Here is a 14,361-nt window from a genome sequence, read left to right as displayed (position 1 = left end):
TAGGCCCTGCTGATTCTGGAAAACAACTGCCATCAGGGAACTGATCTCAGCCTGCAATATAATTAATGAATCAATAATCTCGATGTTGAGATATGCTAGTTCGGAAGAAAGGTTAGCATATATATTTCCTGATGAGCACTTCAGTGGTTCCTGCAGTGGTCTCAAAGTTCCTGGCAGAGTACTGATCCCTAATAAAAAGGGGGTCAGTGGCCCTGATGTTTGGGGCATTCTCTGTGTGGTGCTTAGATGAAGGGGCAGGAGGGCTGTGGCATTCCCCAAAGGTACATTGGGTAAGCCATAGCCCAGACTGCCAAGCCCTGCCCAGTACGTTGGTAAACACTGACGTGCAGAATTTCCACAGACAAAATAAATTCCCTTTTAGAGAAGGAGACATCCTGACACAGCCCATGGTTGAGAGTCTTACTTATTCAACCCCACCCAGACATCTGTTTCTAAAAGTGTTAGCAGCAGCAGCTGCAGAAGGCTGAATCAGAGAATGAGTCAGCATGTAAGTCTTCCGAAAGCATGACAAGACCAGTAGTGACAATCATGGCTCCTTCTCTGAATGACTTGAAACAAGGGAACAATGACCTGTTTTTATGCCTCCCCAGTTAGAGTTTGCCATAAGAATGAAATGCGTGCGTCCCAGAGACCTCCCTTGGCAAAACTTTCCTGTGTAATGTAGTCTGAGATACGGAAATTTGGGGGGGTGGGGGGAGTTGATTCTGAAAGAGGAAATGGGAGGAGGAAAAGTTTCCTGTTGGCAAAATGTACTATGGTCTTGCAAGATGCGTTAGCTTAGGGTTCCCACTGGATACTGGTAGGTGAAGGCAGGGGAATGGAGACGTGTGTATATACACACGTGAACATACAATTTTAGGTTGTTGATGCCACTCAGAATGGATTTGTGCCCTAATTTATCTTTAATGCCTACTAAGTCCTGCTTTTATAGAGTTTGGGCTCTGCTTGTACCACCTGGCCCTGAGGTTTCTCATAAAGGAAAATGTTGAGGCTATTTGGTCTTGTGCAGCAGCTTAGGCTCCATCTGCCTCACTACCTTGTTCTCACTGGGACTTAGAGGTTCTGAACCAGGAGGTGTCTAACTGGAGCCAGAGAAGCCATTGGCTCCCATAACCCCATGTGTGGAGATTAGAAGCCATCTCAGAACACGTTTAGGTTCTGGCTTGTTTCCCAAGATTGGCAAGAAGGCAGGGTCAGTTTTATAATTCCTACACAATTTGGTATCATTCTTCAGAGACAGGAAAGGCTGCATATTGAACCTCTGTTCAATGTCCTTGCCTTTTGAAAAACAAGTCTAGCGCCATATGATGGTATCATAATTTAGACCATAATTTTCAGGAAAATTTTCCGCACTGTCTAATTTAAAGGCCTGTTCCTTTTGCCCATGTCATGACCAGTGTGTTCAGAGAAGTTGCCCCTGGGTAATTACTTGCCTTGTTATGTATCTGGGGTCCCTTGGCCAGGCATCTAGAATCAGCCAGGAAGACTCACAAATACTCAGTTGATCAAACTTGATTTTGCAGCCCCTCAAAGAGCCCATTGGTTAAGTTATAGTGTCTTCCCATGGGGTTCCCTGAGGTGGCTGCATGTGATGGGGTTTCCCCTTGACACCGCCGTGAATATCTGAAGCAGGGTACGCCTCTTTATTCTTTGGAATCCAGCAAGCCTGGACATTCATACAGTTATGCTGTGCTTCCAAATTATCCATGCTGTCCCTCTTTTAAAATGTTGGGAGGAAAACAAGAATAAGGGAAGAGAGAAGAAAAGGGACCCGAGGATACGCATATTAACTCCCAAGGAACTTCCGCTCAGTGTAGTCCACTGAGGAATGTAACTGCCCATGCTCTGAATCACAGCACCAGGCTTACCGGGAGCCTCTCCTCTCTAAGTTCTTGTCCTGCCTTCAAGAAAGTATTCGGACAAGGAACAACATTTAGGCCACAGTCGGAGAAAAGGGTGGAATGTAAGAAGTGCGTTTATTAAGGAGTTACTTCAGTGTGAAACCAGCTGCTCTGAGGGGGCCCTGAGATGAAGCGTTTTATCCAGTTCATGGTGGATCATTCCATCAGATCTAACTTCCTATCACTTGCTGGCTTTCTATCAGCTCTTCTGTTATTGGCTGACTTTCCATAGCATAAGTCTCTCTCCCAGGTATGTGCAATCTAGAGTTCCTGTTGTGCCCTTGTTGCTTGGCCTTGAAACCAAGGGTCAGTTCAACCAGTAGGGGGGTAGTGTGAATACTCCATCTTTCTCCACCTAAACCCCTTCACTGTCTCTTTCTCTTGTATTGATAAGGAAATGTGCCTTATCTGGGCTTCACCCTCCTGGGTGCTGGGAGGCTGGGTGTGGGAGAGGGAGCAGTGTGCTTCCACCTGTCTTTTTTGTTAGGCATTCTTCCCATATGAACCTTTCTTCCCCTTACCTTGTTCTGCCTAGCTAACAGTGAGTCAAGTGCAAACCCATTGTGCTATCAAGAGATCCTGGCACCTAAAGTAGCACTTGTTGTTTTTTTTTTTAACTGTGGATACTCAGGACAAATGCCTTAAACTGAATTCATTGGCATTTAACTTTCAACTGTTTAATGGTTGGCGCATAAGGAATTAAAATTTAGTTACACATAATGATTGGTTGTTGCCCATCCCTTGAAATGACTGGTCATCTTTTCGCTCATTTCCTGGCTCCTTCCTTTCATCCCACCAGATAGAAGTACACTCAGACAGTAGGGAGGATCTGTAGATTTCCAGTGCTTAAGCAAATCGATGGCTTTAAAATTCCTGTCATCATTGAAGATTGTCTTAAACTTATTGTAGAAAGAAAATGTCCAGTTGATAAAACGAGTCAGAAGTAGGTTATCTTCTGTTTCTAATCAGCTCTTTGGGGGTGCCTGGTCAGCAGTTGCACCCCAGTATAGCACACGAGCAGGGAAAACAGACTGTGGCTCCCTGGTTTGACCCATCCAGGTGCTGGGAAAGATCAGAGGAATTCAAGGGCAACTTGCTGAATGGAAGAAAAAAGGAAGGAAGAAGACAAGGGAGGGGTGGATGAAGGAAGGAACTTATTTCAGTGTCCATTCTTCTCCCAAAGAGTCTTCTGTTCAGGGAAATTAGAGAACTCTGGTAGCAGGCCACAGATCTAGGACAGAAATGCTGCACTGTGCTACCTGAGACGGTATTGTGGGTAACCAGACATTGGTTACTTTTTTGCTTATAAACGTTTGGAAACCAAAGTCGAATGAAAGACTATTTGTTCCTGAACAAACCTTGCAAAGACCTTTTAAGAGGAGGGGGGATTTTGCTTTGTGTTTTCTCTTTATTAAAACAAAAGGTGGGGGGGGGTGGGCAGAACACCACATGCTCTACTTACTTTTCAGATGCAAGAACCTGGGCTAATTTATGTATTATTCCTGAGGATTCATGTTTACAAGTTTCTGTGCCACTGTGGTAAAAAAATAAATGCTATTTTTGAAAGTAGAAACCCACATAAGCCTCTATATTTAGGGTTGTTCTTCCCCTTCCTGCCTCCCCACTTTCATTTTACAAATGGCCACAAACACAGAGCCAAGTTAGAGCTCATGATTTAGCCAGGGTGATGCTTCTCTTTCTCTGTCAGGCTCCTGTCAAGTTCAAGGACGCTCTAGTCACTGTTCAAGGCAGACTTACTTGCCTCCACAGGCACAGCTCTGAGCCGCCCCTTTTCCTGAGCCTACACCCTTGTAGCCTGCATGTTCCTTAATGCATGGAGTGTTTCTGAAACCAGGCTGGCAAGACGTTGAACAATGGCCTTTCCAGAGAGGGTATACCGTAGCTGGATCACTAACTGTGTGACTAATCACAGTCATCTGTAACCACAGTGACTGTGGCTTCAATCTGACTTGGCCATTTGTAAACCACAGAATGACCTAGCCATCTGCAGGGGCTGCTGGCTCTTCCCTGATCATATCTGGAGATGCCAGGCCTGTTTCTTCGTCACCCACAGGAGGAAGTAGTGCTTGGCTCGGTCCCTCAGTAAAGGCACTCGTGGCCATCAGAATGCATCTGGCAGCTTCAAATATTTTCTTATGAAAGTCTTTCTCAGTGTCTACTGCACAGTCAGCCTTTGCAACAGTTGCTCGCTGGTCTGAATTCCATTTGAGCAACACCAAGTCTGTAAGAGAAAAGGAAAAAGCCTATAACAAAAAGCAATTTTTGAGAAAAATTTAAAAGGAAAGAAAACTCCCACTTTAGTTGAAGGCCCTTTGGTGAGCCAGCCCTTGGTTGTTTATTGCACAAAAATGTTTTAAAATTCATAAGACTTCCAAAACACCAAGACAATTTAGGAATTTTAAGAACAGCAGTATCCTTGGCCACAACGTTTCCTAACTTGGGAGCACCTGCCCATATCAGAGTTCAGCCAGCAGGCTCTTCAAGAAGTCATCAATGTCTTACCTTCCTGCACAAGTCATTGTTTTTATGGCCTTTAGGGCTAACTGATTTAAAACAAAAAATAAATAAGATCCATTTAAGACCAAGAGGCTTACTACCAACGATAAAAATTGTTCGCAGTGCTGGGGACAACATTTCTGACGGCCTCTCCACACAAATCCCCACCCTGGGAACTGGAGCTCAGTTGCACAACAGTGAGCGATGCAATTTTTTTTCCCCCAAATCAAACTCATTTCTGTCGAGTCAATTCTGATTCATGGCGATCATAACGACCCTTTAGGACAGAGTCCCTGTGGGTTTCTGGGGCTATCAATATTTACAGAGTCTATAAAGTCTCATCCAGCTCCTAGGCAGCAGTTGGTGGATTCGAACTGCTGACTTTGCAGTTAGCAGCCCACAGTGTGCTCCACTAGAACATTAACGCTCCTTGCGTTCAGCCCGAGTCTGTGTGCCATTCCAGCGGTACGCTGGGTTCCTGCTGCTCTGTGAAGATGGTTATTTTTCATTAAAAACACTTTTCCCCCTGCATGTTCTTGTTCGCAAGAGCCCTGGTCGTGCAGAGACTGTGTAGTGAGCTGCAAAATGCAAGGTGGCAGTCAAGCTATCAGCAGCTCACCGGAATGGGGCTTTCTTTCTGCTCCTGTAAAAGGAGTCGCTGTCTCAGAAACTCACACAGGCAATTCCACCGCATCCTCCAGGGTCACTATGCACAGGAAGGGCGGCGGGGAGTGGCTTGTTTGTTTGTTTGCGTTGTTGTGAGCAGCCTGATAGCAGTCTGGTCCAGAGGAGAGCTGCTCGCAGTGCTGAGCTGCCTGTCGTCTTTGGGAAGCAAGTTTCCAGGCCTTTTCCCACGGTGCACCTGGGTCGGTTGACCTGCCACCGCTTTAGGATAACACCCTGTGGCAACCCCCTTACATCACGCCTCCCCCCCACCCCCACCCCCAATAATCTGGTCGATTTAGCATCTCGGTAGAAAACAGCTCTCTTTGCGTCCCAGCCCCCACCCATGTGTTCTTCCTTCTTTCAGCCAGCACGCGGGATCCTTCCTGCCAAGGACCATGGGGCGCGGGACACCCCCATTCTCCAGGGAACCAGCGCAGCTCCCCTTGGTGAGGAGCGCGACGTCGGGGGCTGGCACGGCCGTGTCCCCTGGGCTCGCCCAATCCTCGGCAGGATGCCCGGGGCCAGGACGGGGGAGGCGCTGTGTGCCCGGGGACGGAGGGGCGAGCACCCAGGCAACGCTGGGGAGCCCTCCAGCCAGATCGGTAACGACGACGGCGCGCAGAAGGGGTCCCACGAGCCGCCTCCCGCCTGTCACGGCGCAGGCGGTCTCCCTGGCTGGCCTGCGCCGCAGCCGCCACCATTGTTGTCCCAGAGCCGTCGTCCGGCCCGCCCCAGCCCCCTGCCGCGGCGGCCCGAGCTCAGCCCGCTGGGAGCGCCAGCTGCGGACCCCGCGACCCTCAGCTGGCGGGACACAGGCTGACCATTGTCCTGGGGACTCGCCGCCGGGACCAGGACCAGGACCAGAGCCAGGAACAGGACTGGGCCCGCGAGAAGGGTGCCAGTCCTGCGGGCCGCCCCAGCGGGCTAGGCGCGCAGCTACCTCGGGCTCAGTGCGGTTGGGGGCCGAGGCCGTGAGCGACATCTTGAGACACCGTGAAAGCACAGAGCACGGGGGCTACGGGGCCATTGTCACACTGTGCACCCATCTGCACCAGCTTTCCTCGGGCGCCAGCGACGAGGAAGAAAAATCAAGGTTAAACGCCTCAGAGGAGCGTGCCGGAAGACGCAGAAAGCCAGCCCCTCCTGCTTGGGGGCTGGCTGGTGGCCCTACCTTGCCCTTTGTCTGCTCTCTTGAGCAGAATGCTGTGACCCCAGGCATTATTCTTGCTGTCAAGATTAAAGGCACCTCCACTCGTTGAGAAATGGCAGCTCTTCCACCCCTAAAGTGGACAGACCCTTCCGTTCAAATTTATGTGTATGCCAAATTGGCCTGCTGCTAGAGGCCTGTTAGCTACTGTACCCAGCAACATAGAAACAATGCAGGATGAGATTAAAGTTATTGACAAATAACTCATCCTGCAGATGTGTGTGTGTGTGTGTGTGAGAAAGAGAGAGAGAGAGAGAGAGAGAGAGAGAGAGAGAGAGAGAGAGAGAGAGAGAGAGAGAGAGAGAGAGAGAGAGAGAACGCTAGCAGTCTCACAGTTGTTCTGTGGCAATTGATCTTCAATATATTTTGGTTGTTTGTTTAAAGGCTCGGTGATCAGACTCAAGAATAAACACCCTAAGCACCTACTCCTAGAAATGATGGGAAGAGTTCGATTTTCTCCCACATCAAGCAGTCTGGTGTGTGCCTCGTCGGACCCTGGAGAAGACTGTGGAGAAAGGATATGGGGTGGTTTCCTGCATTTCTGTCACAGGAAGAAACCACCACAGGGAAGGAGGGCTTGATAGGCAGAGGACTAAGGGAACAGGGAGGGAGTTGAGGGGAGGGCAGAGAAAGGAAAAATGGGCCTCCTTAAGACCAGCCAGCGGGGGTGGGGTAGCTGGGAAGCTGGCTAGAGCCTTCTTTGTTTTGCTTTGTCAGGAGGACTAGCCCAGGGAACAAGCCAAATGTGCAAAGGCGGTCAGCTGCCCTTCAAGGTAACAGCTGGCACCTGTGCAGGAAAATGCAGTGAGCATAAATAGCATCATTATTTCGCATTAGAGCATTACAAAGATAATTACTATGCGTTAGAACAGCCGCAGACAGTGGGGACTGAAACCCCAGGTCCCTGTGCTTATCAAGCTCCAGTGTTACTGAGTGTAATTTCCAGCAGGTTTCTTTGGTCGCCCCAGGGTCACTCCCCACTTGAATGCAGAGCTGCAGCACGCACCTGCATCTGGTCAGCAGACAAAACAGTGGGAGCCTTGATTCCGGTCTAATTCGGACCCAGAAGTCAAATTACGATTGTTGATAAGATGTCAAAGGTCATGATGGTAACATTTTCTTTTCTGATCTCTAGCGCAGTTTGACGGGAATACCAGCACTATCGATCCTTTTTCTGTCAAATGTCATGGGTCAAATAAAGATGATCAAATACTCGATCTTCGAATAATAACCTACCCAGATAGCAACTTGTTGAATGCTTTATGGCTGCCTAGCCGGCACCTCTGTGAAGCCCTCTGCAAAGAAGCTTTTGACAAAGAGACCAGGACTTGGAAACCTGAGTTCTGGACTTCCCCTGAGGAGCAGAAGCCTCTAGCAATTACACATGAGTGTGTCAGAGCGAGGGATTGGCACAGGGAGTCCTCAAAAAGTCAGATGCCTGTGAGTTAGTTAGTCCCTAAACTAACACCCCAGGCCCTTCAGAGACGGTTCCAGACAGCACAGGGGAGGAAGTTCCTGCACCCTGGGGTTGAGGGGGTTAAGACCCTCTCACTGCATTCCTGCTGGACAGGAGAGAGTCAGATCTGCCAGCTTCCTCTCAATGCCAAACTGGACAATCAGGGAAGGGACTGGGTGAGACTGCCCCAGAACACCGAGGGGAAGAGCCATCCCTGGGGAAGTACAGGTTGAGGTGGGCCTGCATCTGGAAATACATTCATAGGAGGGTTTGAGCCACTCTCCATGGATGCAGGATTAAACGCGGTATCGCTTCGTCAACCCTCCCGCAGCTAGACTCCAGCGTACAGACTTCTGCAGGAGAACTGGCAGTGCTTTTTGATATCCTCTCCTTCTTTCCTCCATGTTGATTGTCCATCATTGCCTAGCGCACCCTGCCGACATGGGAGCAAGCTTGAAACCAGGACGTCAAGTGGGCAGGTCATGAACTGTTTCCAGCATTTGGTAAAGCCTGTGGGACTGTTTTCTGGATCTTCATTCACTTGTGGGTGTTACTCGAGGTAAACAGCAACTGCTAAAAAAATCTAACGAAGGGAATGTTTGAAGTAGGGATTTAGGAAAATTGGAAATGGTCAAAAATGAAGTGGAATGCATAAATCCACATCCTAGGCAGTATTACGCTGAAATAGGCTGGAATTGGCCATTTTGATTTTAAAAATCATATGACTTACTCTTCTGGGAATAATACTTTGAGGAGGACAACACAATCAAGAGGAATGGCGTGGCATTCATTGCTAGAAAGGATCTTGCTAAATCCATCATGAAGTACTGTTTGTATCTGTCTGTCTTCAAGTACATCCAATCATTCCCTTGAGACCCTCCTGTAAAGGGATGCTCAATTGCTTACAGATCGGCTTTGGGTCCCCACTCCACCCACCCACCCCCAATTCACAATGCTATGATTTTGTTCTGGGTCTTGGATGCCTGATACCTAATGTAACAGCGAGGAATTACTAAATTCTAAAGAAGGCTGAACATAATAGTGGGATAAGAGGAAATTAAAAGGAAATACAGGAAAGAACTAGGAGGCAAAGGACATGTATGGAAGTCTAAATACAGGCATGTACACATGTAAATATATTTATATATAAAACGATAGGGAAATAGATCTATGTACTTACATCTATATGTTAAGTATCAAGGTAGCAGATGGACATTGAGCCTCGACTCAAGTACTCCCTCAACACAAGAACACTTTGTTAGAATAATCTGGCATTCTGTGATGCTCATCTTCCCGACATAATTGCTGAAGACAAAATGGGTGCATAAGCAAATGTGGTGAAGAAAGCTGTTGGTGCCCAGCTATCAAAAGATATAGCATCTGTGGTCTTAAAGGTTTAAAGATAAGTAAGCAGCTATCGAGCTGAGAAGCAACATGTGGAAGCCCACGTGGAAGACGCACACCAGCCTGTGTGATCATGAGAATTGAACATGCAGAAGTAGTTGAATTGGAGTATATTTTATTGCATATTTTTGCCACACTTTAAAAACAATTACACAAGTAACAATGAGTACAAGGAAGAGGAAATGTCTAGAATTGATTGTAGTAATAATTGTACAACTCTTCTTGATATGATTATGGAATTTTATGACATGTAGATACATTGTCAATAATTTTTTTCAAAGAAAGAAAATTTCAAAGGTCAGTTCAAGAAACTGAGACAAATATTTTAATCAAATACACAAGGATTTAGAATTAGAAAAATAGAAGGGATGAACACACTCAGCATATCTGAAAATGAAAGAACTAAAAAAAATTCAAGCCTTGAGTTGTAAACTTGAAAGATTTTATGGGAAAAATAATGAATGATGCAGGGAAAACAAGCGATGATAGAATACAGAGTCACTGTACCAAATTGAACAAGTTGACATTCCACCAATTAAGGAGTTAGCATATGAACAAGAACCAATGGTTTTGAAAGAAGAATTCCAACTTTCACTGGATGCATTAGCTATCAACAAGGCTCCAGAAACTGATGGAATACACATTGAAATTTTTCAAAAAAGCTGAGGAAGCACCGGAAACACTCATTCACATATGCCAGGTCTATGCCAAGGCAGCTCCTTGGCCAACTGAACTGGAACACATCCATATTTGTGTCCATTCCAAAGAAAGGTGAATAAGGAAGACTGGAGAAGAATCGATGCATTTAAATTGGGTTGCTGGAGAAGAATATTGAAAACACCGTATAGACTGCTAAAAGAACAAACCGATCTGTATTGGAAGAAGTAAGGCCAGGCTGCTCCTGAGAGGCAATGATAGGAAGAATTTGTCGTACGTATTTTTGACATATTGTCATGAGACACGAGTCCCTGGAGAAAGACATTATGTTTGGTGAAATGGAAGGGCAGGGAAATAGAGGAAAGTCCTCGACAACATGGTCTCACACATCGCCTGAAACAATGGGTTCAGGCAGAGGAACAATTGTGAGGACGGCATAGGATCACGCAGCGTTTTGTTATGTTTTGCATGGGGTTGCTATGGGTTGGAGCTGACTCGACGACACTCACCACCACCACACTCGCATTTGTTTCCTGCCTGGGGTAGGCTAGTATGAACTGCCTGGTCATTCTTGACTCTCCAGGATCTACACTATGGGTTCCTTTGTGGCCTGGGACAAGGACTTTAAAGACAATGCCCTCTCTTGGAAGCAGCAGTCAATCCCTATGCATGTCTGGAGACAAGAAAAAAAAAACAACTGGACTGATTGATTAATGCTTTAGATCCTCCCACTAGGAAGGTTAAGGCAATGGTATTCAGCTGTGTTAAGTGACTGGTGGAAATACTTGAGAGGAATACAGGAGGGGAAAAAAAGAAAGAAGAGGAGATGGAGGAACTCAGGAAAGCACTACAAGGCTAATCTGACAAAATACATGGAAAAACTGTAAAATTCAACAAGTCCAAATAGAAATTCAATAGGCAAACACTAAAACTTCAGAATTAGATAAGACTTCAAATGATTGCGACAATGGAAACAAACATCAGTGATCTCTTGAGACCTGAATACAAGATCAAGTTGTAAAACAGACCAGAAAAGCTAAAGAAAACTTAAGTATTCTATGGGATACTATCAATAGGAACAACTTAGACTTGATAAACATCCCAGAATCGAATGAAGATAATTAACTACATAGAATATAGTTGAAGAAGTATTAAAGGAGAATTTCCCTAATATGATGACAGAACACAAAATAACTATTCCAGAATCCCAGAAAACTCCAAAGAGAACTGATTTCAAAAGGAAATTGCGACAGCACACCATGGTCAAACCTTTAGCATCAAAGAAAAGGAAACAAGCCCAAAGCAACACAGGAAGAGTGAACAATCACATGTGAAGGCTAACTAATTGTGATAAGTTCACATTTCCCTAAGGAACCAGGCAGGCAAAAGGAAATGGATGGATATATTTAAAAACTTGACATTAAAAAAACCCTGCCAACCCAGAATCCTATTATCTAGTAAAATTCCACAAATATGAGAAAAAAAATAAAATCACTTTCAGTTAGGGAAAAACTAAAGGAATTTGTAAAAACAAAACTAGCCGTATAAAAAATGAGTTCTTTGGGCAGAGAATCAACCACTATAGACAGCAAGCTAAAATTATCATATGAGACATCATTGAGAAATTAGCCTACTTAACTAATACACAAAGTGAAATAAAGCCATACAAATCAAAATTAAGTACAACCAATAACATATTCAATCAAGCAATAAAAATTATAGGGATCAGAGTAGAGAATATACAGTTGAATGGAGAAAATATTGAATTGTTCACAAAAGAAAACAAATTGTCTTAAATTTGGAATGAAAACAAAACCAAAAAACAAATGAACTTCAAAGAAAAAGTTAAAACATAAAGAAAGCAAAGAGGAAAACCATAGAATCCTAATAAACTGTAAGAGAAAAGGAAAGAGGGAACAATGGGTCAGATTTTAGGTACCTGAGTAGACACTATGAATTTGTTTCTACTTAACCTTTGGTAAACCACACCATGAACGAAGCGCCAGAATGAACACGGAAGCTGATCTGGCAGGCAGCAGGGCACAACTCAGGCACTACACGAGAAGGGCTTAACATAGAGGCCTGGCCGAATGAACTGAACCCTACCTCAAAGCTGCCTGTACTCTTGGACTGTGGGCTGGACTACTTGGAAGGGGGGAGAGGAAGCAGAGAGTGGCCGTCCCAGGATTTTGGAAGTGGTGGTCATTGGACCTTGGGGGGAACCTCCCTTGGTGGTTGTCCAATGGAAAGGGACCCAGGATCACCATACATGTGATACCTCAATGCCCACCCTGCAGTGACCAAACAGATTACGATCAGTTGGATTGGCATCTACACTTGGAAGAATTGACCCAGGAAGGCCCCACTGTCATCAATCTTCATCCTATGGTCAAGAGAGCCCAAAGAAATGAGAGCTCGAACTGCGTAGGACAAAAACTTGTGGGTGCAGCTTTGGTGGACCTGGTCTTGCATAGACTTCTCATACCGACGGTATCTGGAGTGCTGAGTCATTAGGAAAATCAATGATGGTAATGGTGCCATCGACCTCAGGGGGGTGTTTGACATGCTGCACTTCTTTGTTTATATGAGTTTTTGCTTTCCTGCTTGACCTTGCCTTTTTGTTGTTTCTCTCTCTCTCTCTCTCTCTCTCTCTCTCTCTCTCTCTCTCTCTCTCTCTCTCTCCTTCCCTTTTTGAGTGTGTGTGTTCTATTGTTTGGTTGCTGGTTGGCTTGTGGCTGCTATTGATGCAGTTGATCTTATAGAGTTTGTCATATTATAACCATCAAAGTAAATCTGAGACCTGTCGGCATGGGTTTGGATTTTTGGCAGGTCTGATCCCATGGGCCTCTCATAGTGTCCCATGCCAAAGCAAATTGTAACCCCGAACCATTGCCTGGCTTTACCCCCATGGGCTTCAGGCACTGAAGCGGGTTTCACAGTGAAAATAAATAAATAAGTAAGCAAGCAAATAAATAAATAAATAAATAAATAAATAGATGAATAAATAAATAAATCTGAGACCTGTAAACCCCATACAAACAAGCAGATGCAGTCTCTAACTCCTACTTAACTCTAGCCCCAATTCAAGAACAGTTAGTTCTGATAACATGGCCTGCTTGATATTCACCTTCATGAAATGATGACTGAACGTAAGGGTGCTACAGCAAAGAGTGGTGAAGAAAATAGATAGTGCCCAGCTATCAATTGGAATCATGTCTGGGGTCTTACAAGCTTGTATTCAAACAAGCAGCCCTCTAAGCAAGGAGTCAACTAAGTCCACACAGAAGAAGCATACCTATTTGTGTGATCCATGGATGACAATCACAATATTCAAATATGGTGAAGGGAAACATATCAGAACTAAAATTGTAAACACACACTTGTGGAAGGGTGGGAGTCCAAACCCATCTGCAGAGTATCTAGTTAGACTGAGATGATGGCAGACACCCTCTAGCCACAGGCAAGAGTCCCAAACAGCCTTACCATCAGACAGAGACTATTGCAATCTTGATGATGCTGGATCAAACTTGATATTTGACCAGTTGACCTTCCTATAGACCTGGCCTGAATTGGTTCTGGGTGCAAGTATCTCTAACTTGTTGCATGACAGAAATTCCTTCCCTGGTTTTTTGAATGTTGATGGGGGGCTTTTCTTTCCATGTTAGACAGGGTTCTCTAGAGAAACAAAACCAGATCACTAATGATTTTGTGTATATTTAGATAGATAGATAGATAACATAAGAAATAAACAGTTAATTAATCTATAACGCCGTACTCATGGCCCAGTGCAACTCACGTCCATCAGACAGCTAATACACTTGCAGTCCTTCAAATCTTGAGGGCCACTGGGTAGTCCTCTTAAGAGCAATTCAAGCAATCTGGTCACAGGCAGCAAAGAGCAAGGCAGGTCACCAACAGTCAGCCAGATGACAGGATTTGACAGTCCCCAGCTCAAGCGATGTATACTCCAGTAGCATGGCGAAGCAGGTATTGAAGGAACCTCAAACTATAGCAACAGAGACAACAAGTGTGCTTGCAAATTGAGGCAGACAACAAGCTAAGACAGCCGCACACTGGTCCAGTCATCAAAAGACAAGAAAGGCAAGGCTCTCCAAGCCATTTGTCTCTCTGCCCTTCAATTAATCTCACATGTGTTTATTAATCTCACATGTGTTAGCACAATAAACCTACCTATCACACTTTCTTACTCATTATTTGTATTTTTGTCTTTATATTATTATTTTCTCCTTACCACCTTATGTTGATTTGTTTTTTATTGTTTCTGTTTAGTTTCCAAGTTCGTGAAGCACAGGAGGGGTGGGTGCGTAGTTCTAACTCATACAAGGGTTGATAGGGGTGCAGGGGTTTGGGTTAGGATAGGGAGGGAAAGGGGACTTAGGGAATAAAAAAATGAAGGCAGGATGTGGGTAAGGAGCACTAGAATTAACTGTGCCTGCACCACTCATTTTAAAGGCTATCATGGAGGGGGTTGGGGGTGAGAATGTTCAAACTTTGATATGGTAATTATTACA

At 45.2% G+C, this 14,361-nt stretch overlaps 1 non-coding gene across 1 annotated transcript; it reads left to right on the top strand.

The window, feature by feature from the left end:
- Positions 1–12,635: 12,635 nt before the first annotated feature.
- LOC142449642 (small nucleolar RNA SNORA42/SNORA80 family) lies at positions 12,636–12,770 on the top strand. Its single transcript, XR_012784767.1, has one exon. It is a non-coding gene; the product is annotated as a small nucleolar RNA SNORA42/SNORA80 family (small nucleolar RNA).
- The last annotated feature ends 1,591 nt before the right edge of the window (positions 12,771–14,361 follow it).

Source organism: Tenrec ecaudatus, chromosome 5 (assembly GCF_050624435.1).
Source record: "Tenrec ecaudatus isolate mTenEca1 chromosome 5, mTenEca1.hap1, whole genome shotgun sequence".
Classification (NCBI taxonomy): Eukaryota; Metazoa; Chordata; class Mammalia; order Afrosoricida; family Tenrecidae; genus Tenrec; species Tenrec ecaudatus.
This window is presented reverse-complemented; position numbering and strand designations above follow the sequence as displayed.